We start from the raw sequence: 15,008 nt of genomic DNA on the forward strand, positions 1-15,008 counted from the left end.
CCAGGCATCTACGTGCTGCTGAAGAAAGTTATTCTACTACTTATATTTAGCTAATTTGCATCTTCTTTCTTCACAATGTCGATTTCAAATCTCCTCTCTCTGTAAACTTTTCACCCTGTTTTTTCCCTCTCATGTGTACCAGGCAATCTCATTTCTCATGACAAACTTCTTGAAAGATTTGCCTGTATCCCCACCCGCTCTTGGCTGTCTTCTCCTTCCCGCATTCTCTCAAAACTACTCCGAAGTCACCGATGACTTCCACATCGCTAAATCAAAGTGACACCTTTCCAGTCCTTGGCTAACTGAATTTCTCATTCCTCTTGGCATTCAGTATAACTGACCTCTTTGAGACACTCTCTCCTTTTGGCTGGGCTTTTAATACTCTTTAATTTCATCCTGAATGCACCCACAGCGTATTGTGATCGCAGACAGAGTTCTTATTAATATCTCACAGTAAATACACAGGCCTTCCCCCCCTCGCCCAGGCCTGCACCTGGGGCAACATGGTGAGAACAGGTCAGTTGTTGTAAGTCAGCAGGTGAAGGGCGGGAGGAAACTGGTTTTCCCTGCTGCTTGTGAAGGGGCGGGAGTTAGCCGTCCTTCTCTCCTGGGAAGCATCTCCTCCTCACTCTGGCCTTTGGTATGTAAGTAAAACTGTTACCCATCCCAACAAGGGTCCTTCTGCCCAGTGTCGCCCCCACCAGTAGAATGAGTTGGGTCCAGAAGCAAAAGAAAGCTTTACTCTTAGATCAAAGAAGGCAGAGGCACAAGCTCCCGCTCAAGAGGCCGTGGGCGGGGCTGCTTCACAGGGATCCCCTCAGCAGGGGAGGGGGTGGAGTTCTCGCGGGACAGGCTCAGGAGCAGGCGCAGCTGCTCCCCATCGCAGTGCCCACATGGCCCGCCACCGCCATCTTGATTGGGGGTGTTGTGTGCAGCGTTCCTGCATACGGTCGGACCTCCCACCCCCAGCTGGAGCATTGGCGCAGATATTTCACACCCGGAACTCGGGTCTGAAGTGCTGGATGCGAGGCCTCTGCACGAAGCCCCCTGTAAGCCAGTGAAAGCAGACTAAGCACAAAGGCAAAAAAGGTTAGACTTTATTTTACTACCCAGATTCTATTTTTATTTCCTGGGAACAGCTAATGGGCTTTGCCAGTGATGAAATCTCTCCAGGAGCCAGACCCGGAGTCTCCAAGTTTCTGGGCCTCATTCCTCCTTGAAATGTGAATTCCTAGGGAGATGGTGCACCTTCGGGGACCTACTCAGAGCTGTAACTATTTGGTCCTCCTGGGGGGATGAGACTTTATGAATCCTTTCAGATCAGAGCAATTAACTAGACAAATGGCTGTAGATGTGAATCTCACACTGCACAGAGAGTCTCAGAGGGCCAGGGCTTTTTACAAGATCGCTGAGAAATCCCAGGAAATTTTGCTTCCCCACGATTCCACCCCTCATTCCAGAAGGAACTTTAGCCCGAACATCGGCCACTGTAACCAGTCCAACTAAAATTGGTGGGCACCAAATCCTTTGGGTTTGTCTTAGCCAACACTTAATCAGAGCTACGATCAGCAGGACCCTGACTTAGCAAAAGAAGTTGATCTCAGCTGAAGTCCCCCAAATCTCAGGTTCAGGCATCTAGCCGAGTCCCCCAAAGCATTAGGGACGACCTTGGGAAGGCAGGTGGCTTCCTCCTTGTGTTTCCATATTAACCTTTGCTATCTGGCCCAAGGCACTGTAAGGAAGCAAAATTGGTCACCCCTAAACGTGTCTCTTTGGCACGAGAATTATTTTAGGCTGAATAATTTTAAGAAGTGGAAGACTCAGGAAGTCTTTCTTTTTACCACCCCCTTAACTGTTGAAGAGTTTAGATAAAGGGCCTGGTCCAAAAAGACCGCCATCACCAGAGACACCTGGAAGGAATATGGGTTAGGTGTGGTAAAGAGCACTCCAGATTTTTACAGGGAGTTCCAAACATTTGCTTTTCCATCTCCATGTGAATTGCCTTCCTCCACTTTGTAGTCCCAAACCACTACCCATAACATCCTCTTTTGTCTTTAGCTGAAGATGGTATTTAAGGGGAGGTTTTTAGCCATTCTGGTGAGTTACTCAATTTTCCTGGGTCTCTCCCATGTATACAGGAAGTAAACATGTTAGTAAGCTTTTTTTTGTTTTTCTCCTGTTAATCTGTCTCACATCAATTTTATCCTGAGACCAGTCAGACGAACCTAGAAGGATAGAGGAAGGTCTTTTTTCTCCCCGACAGCACATACCTTAGTACAGGTAGCGATGCTAATTTACAAGTGGCACAGACTTTGCTTCGCCTGCAAGGAAGGAATCTATGGCAAACTCTGTTATCCATACAATACTAGCCAGTGAGTTGAGGCTCACCTGAATGGCTTCAAGCTGAGGTGGGGTCACTGTGTTAGTCATACTGCTCGCTGCAGAACCGGCCAATAAATTGAGAGACGAGTTGTTGGAGCAAGGAATAGCGACCTTATTTGCAAAGCTGGCAGGCTGAGAAGATGGGAGACTCATGTCCCAAAGAACCATCTAGCCTGAGTTAGAATTCAGGCTTCTTTTATACTGAAAGGGGAGGGAGTAAAGTCAAACACTTCCTGGTTCCCATCAGCCTCCTGAGGGGAGGTGTTACTGTTTTCCTCTTTTTCCTCCCTGCAGTCATTCACAGGTGGGCCTGGTCAGCATGCTTCCTGGGAGCTAAACAAAGGTACTTTAGCTTAATGCTCATTACCTGGGAGGCAGGGTTCCCAGAGATGGGCCATTGTGTATAATTTAAGCTTGTAGGCAACATCCCCTCAGTGATTAACTTGTAATAGAATACGAAGTTTCTTCGCTTTGTGTGGTATTGTACAGTTGTTCACTTCAGCAGAAATCAGGGACAAATTTCATACTGCCTTTTGTGAAAGAAAAATAAAAATGGAGTCGGTAATGCTCCCTAAAGAGGGCTCTCTAAAGTGGAGCTGGGAGGCCATTAAGGGGTGTGACATATGCATGTCTCAGCCTGGATGCAATCTGACCTTTTGACCATTTATTGTCCTAATGAAGTCATCCAGAACATCTGCCAGAAACTCAAGATACTTCTTGGGCCCTACCCTAAAATAACTTGTGATCCCTTAAGGACAAGTATTTCCGGACTCGTATCAGAGTCAGTCATAATTCTCATCAGGCAATTTTTGTCAGCCTGTGGCTTTTTGTCTTTATAAGCCCCTGACTCTCTCTCGGAACACTCAGTTTTACGTGAATCTGTGTCTCCCGAATTGAAATTATTTTTTGTTCCTTCCAGTTTTATTGAGATATAATGGACATGCAGCACTGTATAGTTTTAAGGTGTACAGCATAATGATTTGACTTATGAGATGATTACCACAATATATTTTACTATAATTATAAACATAACTATATCCCTGTTGCCAGGATATAGTGAAACATAACTATAGCCCTGCTGCGGGGATATAGTAAAATTATTAGTCAGTGTTCTCCAGAGGGGAAATAAAAACAGTATGAGGTTACCTATCTATCTATCTATCTATCATCTATCATCTATCTATCTGTCTCTGTCAACAGGTCTGAAATCTGCAGGGTGGGCCTGCAGGCTGTAAATTCAGGGAAGAGTTGATGTTGCAGTCTTGAGTCTGAATCCCCAGGACAATAGTCTGGAAACTCAGGCAGGGTTTCTATGCTTCAGTCTTGAAAAGAGTTCATTCCACTTTGGGGAACCTCAGTCTTTGCTCTTAAGACCTTCAACTGACTGGATGAGGCTCATGGACATTATGGAGGGTAATCAGCTTTATTCAAAGTTACTGATTTAAATACTAATCACATTTAAATACACCTTCACAGAGGGGACTTCCCTGGTGGCGCAGGGGTTAAGACTCTGCGCTCCCAATGCAGGGGGCCTGGGTTCGATCCCTGGTCAGGCAACTAGATCCCCCATGCACACCGTAACTAAGAGTTTGCATGCCACAACTAAAGGGCCTGCGTTCCTCAACTAAGGAGCCCACCTGCTGCAACTAAGACCTGGTGCAACCAAATAAATAAATAAATAAATAAAATCATTTCCTCGAAGAATACTTAATGGTATGGTAAAGTGCTCCAAATGTGATGTTTATAAAAGCAGGATACAAAACTGTATTTAAATATATATATATATATTTAAATACCTTCATGGAAACATCTAACTTGTGTTTGACCAAACAGCTAGGATCATAATCTAGCCAAGTTGGCACATAAATTAACTATCACACTGGGCAGATATTTTAACTATCAATTTTAAGAAGAATATTGAAATATTCTAATATTTTTCCAGTTCTAGGCTAGGTTTTATGGAGAACCTATAATGCAACCTGTATGTTCCTTCCTGCCCCCCTGCAAGAGGTTTTTATTGTTTTACTTTTTAAAATTTTTTTATTAGAGTATAATTGCTTTACAATGTTGTGTTAGTTTCTGCTGTACAATGAGGTGAATCAGCTATATGTATACCTATATCCTCTCCCTCTTGGACCTCCCTCGCCCCGACCCCCATCCCACCCACCTAGGTCATCACAGAGCACCGAGCTGAGCCTCCTGTGCTTTATAGCATGTCCCCACTAGCTAGCTATTTTACACATGGTAGTGTATATATGTCAATCCTGATCTCCCAGTTCATCCCACCCTCCCCTTCCTTCCTGTGTCCACATGTCCATTCTCTACATCTGTGTCTCTGTTCCTACCCTGCAAATAGGTTCATCTGTACCATTTTTCTAGATTCCACGTATATGCATTAATATATGATATTTGCTTTTCTCTTTCTGCCTTACTTTACTCTGTATAACAGACTCTAGGTCCATCCACATCTCTACAAATGACCCAATTTCATTCCTTTTCGTGGCTAAGTAATATTCCATTGTATATATGTACCACTTCTTCTTTATCCATTCTTCTGTCATTGGACACTTAGGTTGTTTCCATGTCCTGGCTGTTGTAAAGAGTGCTGCAATGAACACTGGGGTACATGTGTCCTTTTGAATTATGGTTTTCTCGGGGTATATGCCCAGTAGTGGGATTACTGGGTCACATGGTATTTCTGTTTTTAGTTTTTTAAGGAACCTCCATACTGTTCTCTATAGTGGCTGTATCAATTACATTCCCACCAACAGTGCAGGAGGGTCCCCTTTTCTCCATACCGTCTCCAGCATTTATTGTTTGTAGATTTTTTGATGATGGCCATTCTGACCGGCGTGAAGTGATACCTCATTGTAGTTTTGATTTGTATTTCTCTAATAATTAGTGATGTTGCGCATAGGAGTTTGTTATTGATTTTGTTACCAAACCAAACTTGGGTCCACTTGCCCAATGCATAGCAAAGATAATCTACTGACACCAGGTTGTGATGAAGGAAAGTGTGGCGTTTATTCCAAGGTGCCCAACGTGGCGCCAAGCAAGGAGAACAGACGGCTCAGGCTCAATAGACCCAAACTGTCCGATAACTTTCAGGGAAGGGTTTTTAAAGGCAACATTAGGGGTGATGATGTAATGTGCCAGATGAGCTTGTGTACATCCTTCTGGGTTGGTTGGCAGTGAGGTAACAGGGTGGTGTTTTGGGAATCAACATCAACCATCAGGTTCCAACCGGTCTGAGGTCTGTGGGCTTGTGGTCAGCATGCAGTTAACTTCTTCCACCTGGTGGGATTTTCAGTGTCTGCAAAACAGCTCAAGGGTATATATGGCTTAGAATATTATCTATAGCCCTTGAGGAGGAACTAAAGGTCCTTGACTTTGTTTTATGGCTAAACTATTATTATTTTGTCTTGCTTCACTATTTTCCTTTTTTCCCACTTCCCTAATTACATTTGCTCTTTGGAACTGGGGGAAAGCCTAGGAGGCTAAAGGTTTTCTACAAACAAGAGGCAGGGGCTGTGGGGAGTTCCCCACTGGGTCCTGCTCCATTGCAATTAGTTTTTCTTTTTAACAGTGTTTCCCCCCTTACTTTTAATGGATTCAAGAGGAGGGGAGAGGGTTCCTAGTTAGTTTTTCAGTCATAACCCACCTAAACTGGAAGGTCTAGAAAAATCTCTCTCCTTAAAATAAAATAATCTGCGTGTCATATTCCCTCACCTCAGATAGTAAATGCGTGTTATATCATTCGAAAAGCCACAAAACCAAAACCAGCCAATTCCAGAGCTCTAGTCTATGTGCTGGATGCTAGAGATGCAACAACAAATAAAATGTGGCTTCTTCTCTCTAATTGTTTGTTACCGGTTGTCATTTTGAGCCTTATGCTAATGACTCACTGGAGTAAATAAAACAAAATCACTTTATGAACCTGCAAAGAAAATGGGAAGGAAGTCGTAGGAAAGACCACTTAGCTTCTGAGATATTTATTAGGAGTTGGAGAGATTTGTTCTAAAGGGATATAAAGCCTTGTTCCAGCAGGAAACAATTAAAAAAAATTTTTATTGGAGTATAGTTGACTAACACTGTTGTGTTAGTTTCAGATGTATAGCAAAGTGAATCAGTTATATATATATATCATACCTATATAGATCCATTATTTTTCAGATTCTTTTCCCATATAGGTTATTACAGAATATTGAGTAGAGTTCCCTGTGCTATACAGTAGGTCCTTATTAGTTAGTTATCTATTTTATATGTAGTATTGTGTATATGTTAATCCCAGTCTCCTAATTTATCCCTGCCCCCCATGCTTCCCCTTTGGTAACCATAAGTTGGATTTCAAGATCTGTGAGTTGGTTTCTGTTTTGTAAATAAACTCATTTGTATCATTTTTAAATTAGACTCCACATATGAGTGCTATCATATGATATTTGTTTTTCTCTGTCTGACTTACTTCACTTAGTATGATAATCTCTAGGTCCATCCATGTTGCTGCAGATGGCATTATTTCATTCTTTTTTTTGTGGCTGAATAAAATTCCATTGTGTATGTGTACCACATCTTCTTTATTCCTTTCTCTGTCGATGGGCGTTTAGCTTGTTTCCGTGTTTTGGCTATTGTAAATAGTGCTGCAGTGAACGTTGGGGTGCTTGTATGTTTTTGAATTATGGTTTTCTCAGGGTATATGCCCAGAAGTGGGATTGCTGGATCATATGGTAGTTCTATATTTAGTTATTTAAGGAACCTCTATACTGTTCTCCAGAATGGTTGTACCAATTTACATTCCCACCAACAGTGTAGGAGGGTCCCTTTTCTCCAAACCCTCTCCAGCATGTATTGTTTGTAGATTTTTGATGATGGCCATTCTGACTGGTGTGAGGTGATACTTCATTGTAATTTTGATTTGCACTTCTCTAATGATTAGTGATGTTGAGCAGCTTTTCACCGGCACTCTGTATGTCTTCTTTGGAGAAATGTCTATTAAGGTCTTCCGCCCATTTTTTGATTGCATGGTTTGTTTTTTGATATTGAGCTGCATGAACTTTTTGTATATTTTGGAGAGTTCCTATTCATAAGGCCACACATTAAGCCTTTTAACCTTATCTGCAAGTGGGACCCAGCACAGCCTCACTGAACCACAGTAAAGGATTGAAGAGAGATGCCCAGTGAGGATGTTAACCTTCAAATCCTGTTACCAAACCACAAAATCTACTATGTGCTTGTTTTGATCACCTCCCATTCACCTCATTAGTGAAGGAGGGATCCCCAGCCCTAAATAAATATATTGGTTTGGTCAAAAAGTTTGTTCGGGTTTTCCATAAGTTGTTACTGAACGAACTTTTTGGCCCACCCAGTACAACGCCCTACACTGGACCGATGAGATTGACAGAAGTTTATTAATTACACATACTCACAGCCCAGGGGGTGGAGGACACAGCACCTTGCAGGGCCACATGGGGACTGCACTCAGGAACAGAGTGAACAACCAGGAGCTGTGAGAGGCAGGCTTTGTAGTGACAAGATAGTGATGTGACCACTGGTTCCAGTGGGAGGATGTGTTGGTTTGCTGAATAACTCCTTGGGTTGGTAGGGAAGTAAGGACCCTGTGCGGCAAAGCTGATGCCACTGGTAGGGGAATTAGCTGGGTGAGGACCCTTTTCCCACTGTGTGAGGGGCACATCTGGTGAGGTATTTGGGGCCCTGTGAGGTTCAGAGATGTCAAGGCAATGGCAGCACTTGAAATTTTATGTCTTACAAATTCAGAGCTCTGAATTCATAATGTTTAATCTTGTGATGATCTTGTGAACAGTATATTTATAATCAAATGTTTTGGTATGTGTTAAAGGAATTAATATGAGAAATGTAAATATTTGAAATATTCCATAATTTCTTTTTAAAAAAATTCTATCCATATGTCTTCATCAGCTCGGGCTCCCATAACTCAATTCACAGACTGCGTGGCTTAAAAGATGGAAATTTATTTTCTCACAGTTCAGGAGGCTAGGAGTTTGAGAGCAGGGTGTCAGCATGGTTGGGTGCTGGTGAGAGCTTTCTTCCTGCCTGGCAGATGGCCACCTTCTCACCATGTCCACATGTAGCTGAGACATGGAGAGAGAGAGCTCTCTGGTGTCCCTTCTTATAAGGGCACTAATCCCATCATGAGAGCTCTACCCCCATGGTCTCATGTAAACCTAATTATCTCCCAGTGACTCCATCTCCACCTTCTATCATACTGTGGGGCTTAGACCTTCAACGTATGAATTTAGGGAGGACACAGTTCAGTTTCTAGCACCATACAATGCCATATCATTCAATAATAAAAAGAACAGACTACCTGAGCACACAAGCATGTGGGTGAATCTCAAAATCATTATGCTAAATAAAAGAAGCCAGACAGAAGACTATACACCATGTGATTCCATTTATATAACATTCTACAAGAGACAAAACTGCAGGGACAGAAAGCCGCTCAGTAGTTGCCAAGGGTTGGGTATTGGGGAAGGGGATTTACTGCAAGGGAGTAAGAGGGAAGTTTTCTGGAGTGATGGAACGGTTCTGTACCCTGACAATGGTCATGGCTACCCCACTGAAGGCATTTATCATAACTTATCTAACTGTACAGTTTAAAAGCATGGACTTTATTGCATGTGAATTGTACCTCACTAAACCCCCCCAAAAAGTCACCTTCCACTTGGATAATGCTTTACAGTTTACCATGCCTTTCTCATCCATTACTTTGTTGATTTTCACAACTTGGTAAGGTAGGCAAAGTGATATTATTATCTCCACAGGGTTTGGGGAGGTTGGGGACTTCTGAGCTTGTTCAGCCTGCAGAAGAACTGAATGTTCTGAGTCCTAAACAAGAGTTCTTCCCCCTCTACCCCGAAAATCTGGTCAGTCAGTAATGTCAGTGACAGGCTCCATCACCTACTCCGGGTTGTGCTCTGTGATACATGCTTTCCATTCATTCATTTATTTTATTTTCTTCTCACAAATAAGCTCTAAGGAAGTGTCATGATCCCACTTTACAGGGTAGAAGAGAGAAGAGTAAATTAATTGTTCTGAGGCAAGACAGTAACAGCGTCATGATTTGAACCCACATCTGAATGGGTGGGTAAACCTGTGCTTTTCACCACTAAGTCCCAAACTTCTCAAAACAACTTTAGTTCCAAATAAGAGCCCCAAACACAGAAATCGAGAACAATCCAGGGAAATAAGTATGAGCTCCTTCAAGTGGGGAAGGCTAGCTTTTGCTTCAAATGGGGAAGGCTAGTTTAGCACTGTCTTCAGTGCTAAGCAGTCTTTTAGGTATCTATTTTAGTCCATCGGTCTAAAATTTTTCAAACTCTCCAGACACTTCCTGAAAGACTCTGCATCCAGCAAATTAACCGTCTTTCTTAATGCCCCATCCACCTCGCCTAGACTTTCTCTTCTGCTCAGAGCACATTCCTGAGTTGACTGCAAGTTGATCAGCAAAAGGCGAGAATGCAGGGCAGGACCAAGAGGTGCTTAGCATCGGCAGAGTACCCTGAAAGTGGATGCTGGTGGTCCTTCTGCAACTGTTGCGAATAACCCCAGAGCCCAGGATGCAGCCTCTCACGGCCCCTCCCGACAGGGGCCATGTGTAAGCATCTTTCCAATGGAAGAAGCAGGTCATGATTTGAGAAGAGACCAGATCTTTTCTTTGCTTTTGTCATCTGGGTGACTGTAAGCTTTACAGACCTCTCCATGGCACCCCAAGACCTGAACATGAAGGAAGCAGATTCTGTTTTGCAGATGGAGGATCTGGGGCAAAAGAGGAAGAACATTCTGCCTGGTTCCTTGCAGCAGGAGGAAAGAAAAAATTTTCCAAGTGCCTTTTGTGTGCCAGGAACTGTGCTATGAATTTCATGCTCCATACTATTACTAGTTCACAACTGTGGAACACTTCCTATATGTCAGGAACACTTTCTGTATATCCATATGGCTATGGGACACTTTGTATGTGTCACTTTTATATACATCATCTCATTTAATCCACTCAACAACCTTATTTGATAAGTACCATTACCGCCTCCACAACTGAAGTTTATAATATTTGAGTGACTTGCTGAAGGTCACACAGCTACCACATGACAGAGAGGGACTTCAAACCCAGGGATGCCAGCCCCGAAGTCCCAATTCTTTGCATTACACCACCTCACCTACTGTGCTTGACCCCCTAGTCCGCTGTTTCTATTTCCTGAACCCCATCTAACACAAGAGAGAGCAGAGGCTGGTATTTTAAAGGAATGAGTATTTTCCACTACTCTTTTCCCTGGAAACAACCCTGTATATCAACTAATATTCTACATTTTCTGAGCTTCAACTTCATCCCAGGCGCTGTGCTAGATGCCGCCACATTATGTTACATGAGAGATGATATAGAATTTTGGGAACAGCCAATACATGACCCCACACTTAGCAGACATGCCTAATTAATCAGGACACTCATTCTGGGTGAGTCTAAATGCAGCCTCAGAGTCTTTCCCAACACAGAGGTGCAAGAAACTGCTGAAATCAACCAGCATCAGCACACACTAGGTGAAGCCTATTGGCCCTTCCTGCTGCAGAATTCCACCGGCAGAAATGACAGTGACATGGCCACAAGGAATAATGGGATGGAATCGTTTGAGCAGAAGTTCTGAGATCAAAGCCTTGTTCTACTCAAAGTCTTGTTCACTAGCTGGGCACCAGCAAGTAAATTAAACTCTCTGAGCCTGATTGTCTTCTTCATCCAAAATGGTGATGATAATCAGATCTCATCTATGTCACAGGATGGTTGGATGCAGAATTGTTGGTGACAGTGAGAAGCAAGAGACCATAAGACCAAAAGTCTGGAGTAAGGGTACTGGCAAGAGACAAGACAATGAGAGAACACAGAATATAGATTTTTGCCTGGGAAATAGTCTCAGATTTTCTACAAAGGGGTTGTGTTGGAGGTGGGGTGACTTCAAGGTCTTAATGCCCTGTGTTACACCACAGGGTTTATTATGGTTAATGGTGGTGGCTTCATGAGTAAGTGATGGGGCTAAGCCATGGCCTAGAGCTACCCAAGCAAGACAGCATGGCAGAAACAGGCAGGCTGGGAGCTCCTGGTGTGATCACACACCAGCTGTGTGATCTTGGGCAAGTCCTTTAACCTCTCTGAGGATCAGTTCCATCCCCTGAGAAATGAAGACAACGATCTGCTTCATGGTAAAGATGAAACAAGATAGTTCCAGACACATAGTGGGCAATTTTCCATCATGGTACAGGGAGGAGCTGACAGCAGGCTCTGCACGTATCCTTTGCACTGAGATCACGCAACATGGCAGCTGGCACAAAGTAGGTGCTCATCAGCATTTACGGGTTCGTTGTTTGGTTGATTGGGTACCACTTAGGAAGTCACTGAAAGGCTTTAAGCAGAGGAAGAACATGATGGGTTTTAAAATTTTGAGGACATCACTCTATCTGCTTTGGGGAGAAGAGGGTAGGGGGACAGGCATGGGAGTAGGAAGTCCACTTTGTTGCCCTCCTCCAGGACAGGGACCACGTGGACAGGAGGTCCGGATTCAGTGGAAGAACAGGGTCCTGAGCAAGTGGAAGGGCTGGAGACTGGGACGTTCAGAACTAAGATTTCTGATGAGGTGCTTTTTCTGGTGGTGACAAGATGCAGGGCGTAAGCAAGGCAGGATTGGCTAAGATGCCATGTGATAAAAAGGCTGGTGATGATTGGAAGCTGGAGAAATTGAGAAGCTGGAATGTGGATGTGTCACTCTTCATGGACAGTCTCTCATTTCCTTCTCAAAGCAAAGCTGCTGCGGCACGATTGCCCTCCTTTAACAGACGATGAAGGAGAGACTTAAAACATTCACAAGCATATACTAAACTGGGGGGATGTGGGAATTCAGGCACTTGTTTATAGACTCAATAACTGCAAAAGGGCCTCCCTGGTGGCGCAGTGGTTGAGAGTCCGCCTGCCGATGCAGGGGATACGGGTTCGTGCCCCGGTCTGGGAGGATCCCATATGCCGCGGAGCGGCTGGGCCCGTGAGCCATGGCCGCTGGGCCTGCGCGTCCGGAGCCTGTGCTCCGCAGCGGAGAGGCCACAGCAGTGAGAGGCCCGCATACCGCAAAAAGAAAAAAATAAATAAATAAATAAATAAATAAATAACTGCAAAAGATTTATGGTTTGTGAAAGACTTGCACTGTGGAAAAGATAATAAATTGAAGACATTATTGTGTGGAACTGTGCTGATTTTTGTTGATAACACTCCACTAAGAACACTATATGTTTTCTGGAGAGCTGTGGAAGCTGTCTTCTTGCTTAACTGCAATATAAGAAATAGTGATGTTTTGGAAATAAGTTGTCAATAAATTTCTTTCTATTTTATATTGTTTGTCATATTTTTATGTAGTTTGATATGTTTAAATGTTCTAATATCAAGATTAACAAATATAAATTGTTAAGGTTAAGTGACAGGCCAAGGACAAGAAAGTCACAGAGTTGGGCTTCGACCCAGAGAGGTCTGACTTTACAATGACCATGGTCTTTCTCCTGTTTGTCATTGACATAGCTGTGATCTGTGCCCCGTCAAGTCTCACCACGCCCGGAAAGCCTCACCACACCCGGACAACATCTGTCTTCCTCCGATTTTCTGCTTTAGTGGCTGCGCTAAGGATGTCTCATGGGCTGGAAGGAAAGGAAAGGAAGCTGCAAAAATACAAAGATGCAAATTCACAAGAAAAACAGTGAGGGCTACAGTCCAGGAGGCTTTTGCCCTTGGCCACCAAGAGGAGAAGGCTATCCTGCCCCTCCCAAATACAAGGGTGTGCCCTCTCTATGTGTCACCAGCTCCTGCAAAGCAAAGCATTGGGGGTCACTAAAGCATCAATCATTCTCCAAATACAGCATTAAATGGTGTATCTGGGCCATAAATACTGTACAAGCACTTTGCAAACGGGTCCATTTTTGTCACCATTTCATTCCTTTTATACATTACTTACTCTGACCTTTTAGAGCCAACTGTTGGAGAAATAGAAGCACAGCCCACAGCTAGCAGCAGCCCCTCTTGCTTGGTATGTTTCTCAGAAGATTTCACAGGATGACAGTGATGGGGAATGATGGGAGCAGATATTTACCAACCTCAGATCTGCTCACACTCCTGCCTGGTCAACTGTGCCCAAGTGGACTTAACAGGCTTCATGTGAGCATCGCTGTGGCCATTGGGCACCTGGCTGTGAACCAGGGATGTAAAGCTTCGTGATAGAAGGGGAAGCAATTACTCTCTGAGATGGCCAGCTCTGCCTGGAGACTGCATTGTAACACTCACCCAACTTTGCTGGCTAGAGGCCCCAACACCAGAGAAATTGTGTCCATTGTCTTTCATGTAAAGAGAATGCTAGCTGTCCCGAGCTCCACCACGGAAGTGCCAGTGTAACTTAGCTGAAAGGTAGAGAGGTTTCAGAGGTACAGCCTAGTTCAGGGAAGAGTCACTGGGAGGAGGCCAATTTCTCAAATGACTCAATTAGCATCAAAATTCCAGGTTTGGTTTCTCCACATCTTAATGTAGGGGAGTTCTGGTAAAAGTGGATTAGCATGTGGCAGAATGACCTTCCTACTAAAACAACTGGAGGAATAAAAGATATTTAAAATACCTGTTTGAAGGCATCAGAGAGCTGCCAAGGAAGCAGGGACTTGAGGGACCAAGAGCCCACAGTGAAGAGAAGTGCAGGGTGAGCCATCATTTGAGAGCCCTTCTCCCACTGCAGCATTTGCCAATTCCAGTGCAGTGACTGGTAGGGGAAAGGCTGAACAAAATGTAGGCATCTTAAGGGCTTCAAAGGAGTAAAGTTGGAGTTCAGAGCCCACCAAGCAGCAAGGGCTCGGAAAAGCAGCCTTTCAGCTGAGAATTCCAAATGGCTCCCTGCAAGGAGTGGGGTGAACAGGATACAGACCAGGGTCCCAGAGACTAAAGGCCACATTCGAAAGATCCCAGCCCCCAAGCACTCCATGCAGCCACTTCCAGTCGACTGGAGCTGGCACACGAGGTGGAGGCCTGTGTGTCCTGTGAAGCACTCAGGCTTTAGAATTAGAAAGACCTGGAAGCTCTATCACAGACCATTGTATTTCTAGGTTCCTTAACCATTGTGCCCTTCAGTATCCTCCTCTTAACACAGAGGCTGACTCATTGAAAAGAATGAAATAATGTCATGTGCAGCAACATGCATGGACCTGGAGATTATCGTACTAAGTGAAGTAAGTCAGACGGAAAAGACAAATATCATATGATATCGCTTGTATGTGGAATCTAAAAAAAATGATACAAATGAACTTATTTACAAAACAGAAACAGACTCACAGACTTAGAGCACCAACTTATGGTTACCAGGGTGGAAGAGTGGGGGGGAAGGGAGAGATTGGGAGTGTAAGATTGACATGCACACACTGCTATATTCAAAATAGATAACCAACAAGGACCTACTGTATAGCACAGGGAACTCTGCTGAGTATTCTGTAATAACTGAAATGGGAAAAGAATTTGAAAAAGAGTAGATACATATATATGTTTAACTGAACCTCTTTGTTGTACACCTGAAACTACCACAACATTGTAG

This window comes from Mesoplodon densirostris, chromosome 4, assembly GCF_025265405.1.
Source record: "Mesoplodon densirostris isolate mMesDen1 chromosome 4, mMesDen1 primary haplotype, whole genome shotgun sequence".
In the NCBI taxonomy this organism is placed as follows: Eukaryota; Metazoa; Chordata; class Mammalia; order Artiodactyla; family Ziphiidae; genus Mesoplodon; species Mesoplodon densirostris.